Source organism: Acinonyx jubatus, chromosome D4 (genome assembly GCF_027475565.1).
Source record: "Acinonyx jubatus isolate Ajub_Pintada_27869175 chromosome D4, VMU_Ajub_asm_v1.0, whole genome shotgun sequence".
Taxonomy (NCBI): domain Eukaryota; kingdom Metazoa; phylum Chordata; class Mammalia; order Carnivora; family Felidae; genus Acinonyx; species Acinonyx jubatus.
In genome coordinates, this window is record NC_069391.1 from 28637563 (window position 1) to 28648643 (window position 11081).

General features: G+C 38.2%; 1 long non-coding RNA gene across 3 annotated transcripts; it reads right to left on the reverse strand.

Annotated features, from left to right (window-relative positions):
- Nucleotides 1-420: 420 nt before the first annotated feature.
- On the reverse strand, nt 421-9317 carry LOC113593643 (uncharacterized). 3 transcript variants are annotated; one of them, XR_008291065.1, is made up of 4 exons: nt 8551-9317; nt 7750-8341; nt 6576-6707; nt 421-623 (listed from the first exon to the last, which is right to left on the reverse strand). It is a non-coding gene; the product is annotated as an uncharacterized LOC113593643 (long non-coding RNA). The 3 variants fall into 3 exon arrangements; XR_008291064.1 differs by having other exon boundaries at nt 422-623; nt 7750-8074; nt 8200-9317; XR_003413911.2 differs by having other exon boundaries at nt 7750-9317.
- Nucleotides 9318-11081: the final 1764 nt, after the last annotated feature.

Genomic DNA, 11081 nt, shown 5'->3' on the forward strand with positions numbered 1-11081 from the left:
TCTTCCAATTGGTTCCCTTTTATTACTATTATTTCTTATGAGATCCAAACACATCTTCACCCTTAGATTTTTATTTCACAAATTCTGCCTCTTCTGTAATTAACATTTTCTCTGTAGTCATCTACATCGTTTTTCAATTCTCTAGAGTCACAAGTATTTCTTATTCTTTGAATTCTGACTTAAATTCCTACTTCCGTAGTACTTATTAGTGCCAGTCTCTGCCCTCTCTAAAGTTCTACAAAATACTTATGTTGCTCTATCAGAAATATGATATCTCTTCATTCTGTGTAAACCCTTGGTGAAAATTGCCTACAGAATTAATTCTAATCTCTTTAAGGTGGCATGCCAGGCTTTCCATAATTTATTCTCAACCTACTTTCCCAGTCTCCTGTTTCTTCCTTAGATCACCTTCTCTTTTTTTGTGTGTTCCTTACTGTAAACCAAGCACCAACCAATGACAAAAGATAATGTGATAACTTTGTTAATGGATGGATGAATGAATGAATTCAAAAGGCATTTATAGAATGCCTACCTTATGCCAAGAAGTATGTTAAGTGTTGGGATACAAAGATGAATAAGATGTGAGTCTGTCCCTAAGGAGTCCATAGTTGAGTAGAGATGACCTGTATAAAGACATAACCAGAGAAAAAGAGTAGAATGCATTATAAATAAAGTAGACTGCACAGTCAAGGGCATAGAAGAGACATAATGTTTGATGCAAGAAGTATCAAGATTTAGTGTAGGAGATCACAGAAGCCTCAGATAATGGAGCATTGTATGTGCCATTTTATTTTTTAAGTTTCTTTACTTGTTTTGAGAGACAGCACGAATGGGAGAGGGACAGAGACAGGAAGAGAGACTCCCAAACAGGCTCTTCGCTGTCAGCGCAGAGCCCACTGTGAGGCTTGATTTCACCAACCACAAGACACCTCACCCGAGTCAAAATCAAGAGTCAGAAGCTTAACCGACTGAGCTACCCAGGTGTCCCTGTATGTGCCATTTTAAAAAACTTTGTGTCATTTCTGAAATGTTGATGTTCTCCATCTCTGTGTCTTTGCACATGCTGAACTTGAAATACCCATCCTCTCTACATCTCACCCCATGTGCATTTCTATTTCTATTTCAGTCCCCAGATCTGATCCATTTCTGGAGGAATTACTTGCACCCTATTTAATCTCTTAATCCTTCATTCAGATTTTTCTTCTGACCTTTATTCCTATTGTGACATATCTTTGTGACATACCTCAATGCTTAGCACATGGTAGACATTAAATATTGGTTGTATATGAATAAGTTTAGAGGGTTCATTTGCCGCTTTCTGATTAAGGTAAAGGGAAAGAACAGTTTTCAAAAAAGACTTGAAAATGCAGAATATTGCAGTATTTAATATATTCCACAAATTATTCAATATTTTAAAGTTCAGCAAGTTAATCGTAGTGATTATTTCTCACTGATAGAACATTGAAGCAATTTTTTTATGCCAGCTAGCAGTGTTCTATTTGTGTAATACCATCAGTGACCACTGTGATAATCACAAAACTGAGTAATCTGCCATGGAATACACATTCCAGTGTTTCGCTTCAGAGGGCTGTCAGTACCATATAGTTTCCCCATCCTACTTTTTTGACCTGTAAAGTAAAAACAGGCATCTATTATGCAGAGGAACAGCTGCAGTTTCACACTGAAAGAATATGATTCAAATATCACCACCTCCTGGTTGTTGCCCAGTATAATTACTGCTCCTCCTTTGTGCTCCTTTATTACACACACAGACTCCTGTTAACATGTTATTGTATTTAATCATTTATATGCTGTTTCTCCCCACTGTGAGCACCTTGATATCAGTGGTCGTGCCTTATTAGTCTGTAAACTTAGCATCCAGCCCAGTTGTTGACACAGTTGTGCTCCATAAATATTTACTGAACTGTTGAACAGCTACAAGGACATATAAAGATTATAAAGGTGGTCATTCTTTCTAAACCAGAGAATACTCATTCTGTTTTCTAGATTTTTCAAATGAACATTGGTTGTTGTTTTGTTGTACTTTTGCCCTTTTAAAAATTCCTAGAGTTACCTGTATACTCCATCAAACATTAACATGCACAGAACCTCAGGAATTACCTTGATCACTCTCCTCCCTTTCCCATTCTGACCCTATCTCTAAACATTGACTTCCATTCTACCTCCTCCCCACTCTGGGTGGGTGGCAGATAGAGAATCCACAGCCCTCTGGCTTTTCCCTTTCAGTCTCCATTCTCTGAATACTCCATTCTCCCCAAATCCCACTCCCATCCATAAGGGTGGGGTCTTGCCCTTTGCTTCCCAAGGGACTTCAGGCCAGGATAATGTAACATTAATACATTTCTAAGAGTTTGAGGTTGTTGTTGTTGTTTTACTTCAAAATACATCATTTGTGGGATATTCATGTGGGGCTTCAGCAATCCAAATTAAATTCTCTTTATGTCCTTTGTGACAATGTGTTCCTATGGCAATGAAAATCATGTCTTCCACTCTTTTCTGCCATTTCTAGGTCTCCTCTCCCAATCTCTATGGGTCACTGCTTGGAAAAACAAAATGCTTATCGACTTCTATAAGGACAAGCAATAATGTACAGGCATATAATAATTGAGATCGATACATAGTAGGGAAACATGTTTTTAAGACAGATTCTGCCTAAATTAATAAAAATGTTCAATATTAAGCATGCTGTTTATTTTCTTTATGCTGTATATCTAAAATCTTTCTATTTCAGCAGAGAGCATTGTTCTACATTTGTATAAACTTGAATATCCATTCAGAGGATTCTCCAAAAACAGAGGCTTTTCAGGCCTAAAAGTTTAACTAATCCTTCACATTTTAGGGGAAAAAACAGTGCTTGCAAGTTTCAAACAACAGTTTTGCCCATCACTGTCCTTCAAGGGATTTAAAATAATCTTATTTCAGACTTAGCTTGAGTCATCTTATTAAGTTATTAAAAATTTTATTGTTTAAAATATTGATGTATTTATACTTGTGCTGCACAAGTTCCCAACACTTCTCCAAAGTTACTTTATGTAACTCAACAATTCTTTTATTTTTATCTCCATTTTATAGATGAAGAAGCAGGATCACAGAACTAGACTTTGATCATAGAAAAAAGCCAGGACTAAAGTCCATCCATTTATTCAACAAATGCTTGAGTGCTTACAATGTCAGTGAACAGTACAACAAAAAATTTCTGCCTTATGGAGCTTATACTGTAGGGCTATCAGTTGTTATTTTATTGATTACAAAGCATGACTTTTTGCAATAATCTTATACTGCCCTAGAAGTAGCTAGCAGTCTTAATGCCTCCGGTCATTTTCCTTTCTCTGTGATTACTGAAGCCCTCAAGTCATTGAAACCTCAGCTGACCTATTTTACCAGATGCTGGACATTCTCAAGTCAAGTCTGGATTTATAGTGGGTACCCAGGTTTAGGTCAAAACATAAAATCTGAACAACTTTAACCACTGTTCACAGGGAGTAGATTCTCAGTGAAGGAGCAATATCCCACCAAGAATAAATGACAGGCTAAAAGGCAGATTTGTAAATGTATATAAAAAGTAGGTTGTATTTAACATAGGTCAAAGTGCTGAGCAGGGGCAACAGGAGGAAATATTCTTCATAGTGATGGTCAGTGGCATCTTCTTTTTATATAAAGAAATGTTGCCAGCAATCTTGCTTGAGCTAATTTGAAGTCATATTTATTTTGTATATTTTTTATTAGTTAATGGGATCTAGGAGTGTAATAACCTGGTGAGAATTTCTCTACAAATGGCAATCAAATTAGTCTTATTCATGAAACTCATAAATAAGCTATAATTCAACTTTTTATGTCTAGGGAAAATAAACCTGGGGTCATGCTGTTTAAGGGTAAGGGAATTTAAGGGAACACTGGGGGATTTATAGCAGATTTATGATGATACATTCTAACTGGAAGCTTAATTGTGATTTAAATTATAGGACAAGCTGTGCAATGTGTTTTCTTTTTAGGGGAAAATCTTTGGGGAGATAGACTGTGCTTATTTAAAGAAGAAACAGGAAGCAAAAGAGAAAACAGATTGCATTCTCTGTTTTCCTTTAAAATTTCAAGCTGCTTTAAGTCAAATTGCCCCTGAGTTCCTGATGATGGCTGTTGTGCAATTTCTTTGTTTTACTTTCTTTGTGTTATTCTCGCCCTCTGTTCCAGAGCAGTTATTTCGCTTGACAGTAACAAAAAAATGTAGGCAGCATATCTGCCAGCAAACTAATATGGAAACCAGAGATAAGGTATTCTCAACCTTTCTAGAATTGTGACATCCTATCATTTTAGGCTGACTCACATAAAATTAGTAACTTCTGCAGATAGAAGAGCCCTTGAAGAATTATAGCCACTCATTTTGCCAATGGGAAAATTAAGTCTTCTAGTGATTTCCCCAAATTTACTGTTTATCTCAAGTAAATTAAGGTCTAATGAAGAAATAAAACATGCATAAGAATAATGTTAAAGTATAAAGAAATTACTTCCCTGCAAAATAAAAATTAAAACAGATAAGCAGAGGTTGACTCTCTAGGGAGGAGTTCTACTTAGAAAAGAACAGTGAGACCTGACAGCTCAGATTCTTATTCTCTGACATTTCCCTCACCCTAAGCAAAATTTTCAATATTTAACACCACAACCATCATGGGATGGAGTCAGGGGTGGGAATGGGGGCAGAAGGCCTGGAAACTTACGTGTTCTCCCTCTAAGTCTCTGAAACAAGGCCAAGCTCTCCCTCTAAGTCTCTGAAACAAGGACAAGTCAAGAATGGGACATGTAAATAATCTTCTACTGAAGCTTTAGGATAATAATAAGGAAAGTCCACAGAATATGGAGAAAGAGAGAAGAACCTAGCTTACAGGACATAACATGGAACAGCAGATACTCTGGGTCTCCCAGGCTTAGTGTCATCTGTGTGGGACCCCAGAGAAACAAATGACACTAGAATGTCCTATCTGAATTTCTCATGTTATCCCCCCCAACCCTACCATCTTCCATCTTCAATTCTCTACGCCTCAGATTTGATGAGCAGCTTCATAGTCATTCACTTAAAGGACCTTTTCCCCATTCAAAGCAAACTGATAACACAGGACTGGCATAGAGTGTCAAGAGAGTCCAAAAGAGGAAAACAATCATAGCTGAAAACAACATCAAGAGGTATTTCCTGGTAGGGTTTTCCTAGATGGTGTCTGAGCTGAATCCTTAAGGGTAAATATGCTTCTGACAATTGGAGTTGGGAAACAACAGTTTAAGTGCACAGATCATTGTGGACAAAAACTAAGAGGTAGCAGTTTCCATAGGAGATAACCTAGTACAGGCTCCAGTGATCTTATTAGGAATTTCTATTACTCTTGTACTAGATGCTGGGTCACACCACAGACTCCCCTTCAGGACAGAGGCAGAAGTTCCTTCGGCTGCCAGGAGTGGTGGCCGCTGGTAGCTCACAACTGAGCCCCTTCCCAGTTTGCTCTCCTCTGAAGCCAGCTGCCCAGCTGAAATGACACCTCTCTGTGATCAGTTACCGCCAGTGAATGGTTGGTGCATGGACACAAAAGCTCCTTTGCTTCAACTAGGGCAAATAGAAAGGGCCATCTAAATAGCTGTCCATACAGTCAGCTGAGGCCTCATGATTGCATCGTAGTTCGGCATCTCCCTGGGGCCACTTCTGTTTTCTGCACTTGGTCACAGGTGTTGTTCTGGACAGCACTCTCGCATTAACTTTCTGCATACCAATCTCTAGTCTCACTGTATTCTCTGTGGAACCCACCTCAGGAAACTCCAGATATAATTTGAGACACTATAGCTAGCCTATTTTAGCAACGTTTAACATAGAATTTGGAAAGCCTAAAGAGTACATATGATTAGAAGTGCTGGCTTGTGCTCGCTGTGGTAACAAGTTGGCATCTCAAATTAAGTGCTGAATTACTAAACCGATTTATATTCCACTGACAAAGAACTGGAAAGGAGAGAAATTGTACTTGAGCTGTGATTCAGCTGTCCTCAAGCTTTGCCAAGCCCATCAATCAGTTCTGGTCACTAAGTATTAGGGGCTCTATCAGTAAGATTGTATCAGGAAGTTATGTTATGGGAAAAGAAAACAGAACAAAAACAAAAAAAATCAAAGGTTTAAAAAGCAACGACTGTTTATTCTTGCTCATGTTATAGATCCACTGTAGGTCAGCAGGGGGAAGAGGGATCTCTTCCAGAGGGAACATGAGCTCTGGGATGGTCTAAATCCAGAATTAAATTGCCCCACCCAACTTGGGCACCTGGGTGGCTCAGTCAGTTGGGTGTCTGACTCTTGATTATGGCTCAGGTCATGGTCTCATGGTTTGTGGGATCGAGCCCCGCATCGGACTCCGAGCTGACAGCACGAATCCTGCTTGGGATTGGGGTTCTCTCTCTCTCTCTCTGCCCCTCCCCAACTCGTGTGTGTGTGTGTGTGTGTGTGTGTGTGTGTGTCTCAAAGTAAACAAAATTTAAAAATAAAAAATAAAATAAAATGTTCCACCCAAAGTAAAATAATTTACACTCACAATTTACCACAACTGTTACCATAAGGGGCTCAGGAAGTGCAATCCCAGAGGTGCCCAGAAAGCCAAGGAAGGAGCAGGAACTGGAATAATTGGCAGGCTGCATTAATGAAGATTTGGGGAAAATCTTGGAATCTAGAAAATCAATAAATTTTTTTAAAAATCTGGTCACATTGGTAGTTGAATTCCCAATTTTCAATGAAATTTTTAAAAAGCTTGGTAGTAAGTAATCATCGATCCTTTATTATCTTTCAAATCACATTTGCACTGTTTAGATTTTATATTTATTTATTTATTTTATATTTATATATAGGAGTGTTATGTAACTCCTATGATTGTTACTCTATGAAAAATCTCTGGAATGTTTCTTTACATACATTTATATCAAGTTGGAGATACAGGCATTTGAAGTATATAGAGGAAGAGAACAAAGATAGGATAGGGGCAATGTTAAGTCAGTGCAAAAGAGCAAATTGTTAAGTGCCAAGTTTCTATGTTTGAAGCTGGACAGGACAAAATTGTACCCTCTATAAGTATACTTGAAAATACTGTTCTGATCTGAGATATATGGAAGAGCTAGATAAAGAAAAGTGAATGTTACATTACTGTTTTTAAACCTACTTCTTGACTTCCATTCGCCTTCCCATTTAAGACCCTTCTATTTACATTTAATTTTTCCCAATATGTAGACCACGAATCTTTATGTGCTTAGGATAAATTATAATTAACTGAAAGCTGATATCATTGCCCCTTGAAATCAGAAGCCATGCTCTTCTGGTATTCTGTACACTCTCTTCCCAGTTAATGATGATTTATGGTGATAATTATAATAAATTGTACCTCTAATGCATCTTACAGCTTATAAAGCAAGTTTACATACACTATTAAAGTTATTTCCACAACATTCTCATGAGATAGGTTCAGAAGTTTTAATAAAAAGATTCCCATATCATAGATAGAGAGATTGAGGCAGAAAGAAGTAAAATAATTCAATTATACTTGCAGTTATTCATAGCTGTGAACAAACCACCTTGAAATGGTGGCTTAAAATAATGACACTCATTTAGTTTGCTCATCTGAGGGTTGACTAGGCTTAGCTAGTCAATCCTCACTTGGGGTCATGCAGTGGTAGTTAGGTGATCACTGGGGCTGAGGTCACCTTAAAACTTTTACTCACATATTTGATGCCTGGGCTGGGAAGACTCAAACATCCAGCATGAGAAGTGTTGGGGCTGCTGAGGCCTAGCTCTCTCTGTGGTCTGTAAACAGTCTCTCCACTTTGGATGTGGGCCACCCCAGGAACGGTTGTGAGCTTAGCAAACATGCTTGTCTGCAGTGGAAGCAATCCCTGAAGGTGGTGACCGCTGAAGACTGTCTGCCAATAGGACATCCAGCAGCTGAGGCAACATGTTCTTCATTCAAGGAGAATTACCTCACTTTGGCTCCAAATCCAGTACTCTCCTATTATACCACACTGTCTCCACTAATATAACATCACTAACCTGGAGACAGTAATAAATGTTGTGAATTACTCATACAGTGAAAACACACAATTGCACTGGGACACTTCGTTACATAATTACACGCAACACTTTGCATATGCATCTATTACCAGAACACACTATACCTTACTAATTTGTAGGTATCAATGAGATCACATGAGAGTTAGCACTCAAATCTTGCTCCCTTCGAGTTTCCACGTGCTCCTCAAACAATTCCAGCTCCTTTCCTTTCAGAGCAAACATCCTTGAACATATGTGGGAATACCCCTAGACGGGATATAAGGACTACAAGTCAGTCCAGGGAGCCGCTGGCTGTCAGCCTTTACTTACTGCTCCAGGCTGCACTACCAATGTTCTTAGCCCTAATTTCAGGCTTTCTGCAGTGGAGATTCATTGCTGTGATCCAACTGGTTAATCCTTTATCCAACTGGTTAATCAATGTTTCCATGCAAGTCAATGTCTCAAAATTTACTTACCCAAAATCAAACATTGATTTTGCCCACTGAAACCCCAGCACTCTGTGTTTCAGTAAACAGCATAATCGTTCTCCAAAACCTAGAAGTGACCCTGGATTTCGTTCTTTTGCATCCTGGGTGTAAACACCTGAAATTACATTATTTATTTACTCATCTATTTATTTTCTGTTTCTTCCTCCTAAAATTATAGCTCCATAAGAAAAGAAAATTCATTTCATTCCTACGTGTCCAGCACCTGCAAAAACTTAGGACTATGATAAATAAATTGGTAAAGAAGTTAACTTGTAATTAAATTCTTTTAACTAATTCAGGATTCCACAGCCACCACCAGCCTTAACAATTCTATGGAGATGCTGCCCCAAGAAGATGGATCTGCCCTAAGAAGAGACAGCTCTTGGTGGCCTTAGAATCAGGCCATCTCTATCACCACTATTTATTGAATACCAGCTACTCTTAAGATTTGCTGATGTCACAACCAGGATCACTAACATGATGGAGATTTCCCAGCTTCTGGCCTCCAAAACTGTTTTGTCTTTATTTTAATGGCACCATGTCCAGTGGCCTATGGTGGCAAAAGCCAGCATTCCTACTGCCACTACGCTAATGCCTCTGCACTGGTGAAGTATGTTATGTTCAGTTGTAAAATGAAGCATTCCACAGCAGAGACGTTGGAGTCCCAAATCATTACTGAGTCTAGTGAAACAGACCTTTCAACTGACACCCAGCCCCTTTTATTCTCCCTGGACCTATACACAATCATAGCTGGGTTAGGAGAATTCTCTTGACTGAAGCCCTATTGTCCATTACAATAGCCTATTTCCAATTCAACACAATCCATCCTTCATTCCCTCTCCCTCTTTCTCCTTTCTACTTTAACAAATATTCACAGAGCACCTATTCTGTTAAATACTGGGGAAACAAAGATGAATTACAGTCTGAATCCCAAGGTACAGATATCTCCTTGGAAAAGTGCAAAAAAAAATGGTTTCAGCTTCATGATAAATATATTTATGTTCAAGCCACAGTGGGTCACAAAGATAGGAGAGGTCAATTCTTGGTAATTAATAAGATCTCAAATCAGGAGGAGAAACAAGTTGTACCTGGAGATACGGTTAAATTTTCTTCTTTAAGGTGATACTGGAATGTTGGAGGCAAAAGGAGAAAAGGGGATACAGGCAGTTGCAGCAGCACAGTCAAAGCCATGAAGAGGCAGCCTAACTCATGACATAAAGTATTCCATCAGTCATGTATTGAAGTATTATATCAATTTGGACACCTGCAGACTTGTCTTTGAATTGCATTAAAAAATGTATTGGGGTGCCTGGGTTGACGCAGTCAGTTAAGTGTCTGACTCTTGATTTCAGCTCAGGTCATGATCTCACAGCTGGTGAGACTAAGCCCCACATGAAACTGCTGGAGATTCTCTCCCTCCCTCTCTGCCACTCCTCTGCTCCTGCTCACTCTCTCTGTCAAATAAATAAACATTAAAAAAGTATTATGTTTCAGATATAAACAATTAACAGAGGGGAGAAGACATCCCTTTACTTTTCTTTTATGAATTTTCTTATTATAAAAGTACCATAATTCATACTGGGAATTCAGAAAATGTAGAAAAGTACATGATAACATTCTGGCATATTTTCTCCTAATTTAAATATATGTTTGTGTATTATACACATATTCTTCATATTAATATAAGTCATATTTTATAGACCTTGTCACTTTTTTCTGATCTGTAATGCATATATAAATCTAACTGCTCAAGAGGAAGTTGTGGTTTGGTGTGTGATATAAATGCTTCCACTGAACTGATTGTCTTTCCCACAACATAATTACTTTTTGGGTGTGGCTTAGCAGGATGCCAGTTCCTAAGATAAAATTGTGTCAACATAATCAAGTTTTTGATTGATCTGATAGCTTGCTTTATAAAAAAGGAAAGAGAGGGGTGCCTGGGTGGCTCAGCTGGTGAAGTGTCCGACTCTTGATTTCAGCGCAGGTCATGATCTCAAGGTTTGTGGGATTGAGCCCCACATGGGGATCTGTGCTGATAGCACTGAGCCTGCTTGGGATTCTCTTTCTCCCTCTCTTTTTCCCCCTCCCCCACTTGCACTTGTGCTCTCTCGCTCAAAATAAATAAATAAATAAACTTTAAGAAAATAAAGGGAGAAACACACAGCACATTGAAAAATATAGAGTACTCTATGTAAAACTATGTGTATACAGCCAAATAAAACACACATGAAATATAAAAATATCTTTCCTATCGTAATGAAGCACAATCTACGTTTTCACTTAGACAGAATAAGAGTTAGGCTTTATCTAGCACTGATAATTGGCAGATATTGTTCTCAGTTTCTAATGTATTACATCTAATCCTCAAAACTATTTCCCTGTATTTACAGATGGGGAAACTGAGGCTCGGGGAGATTAAATAATTTGCTCAAGACATTTTAATAAATGCCTAGACTGAAATCAAACCCAAGAGGATTATGATAATTATTATGGTGTTAAGTAAATACCCAATTTAGTTA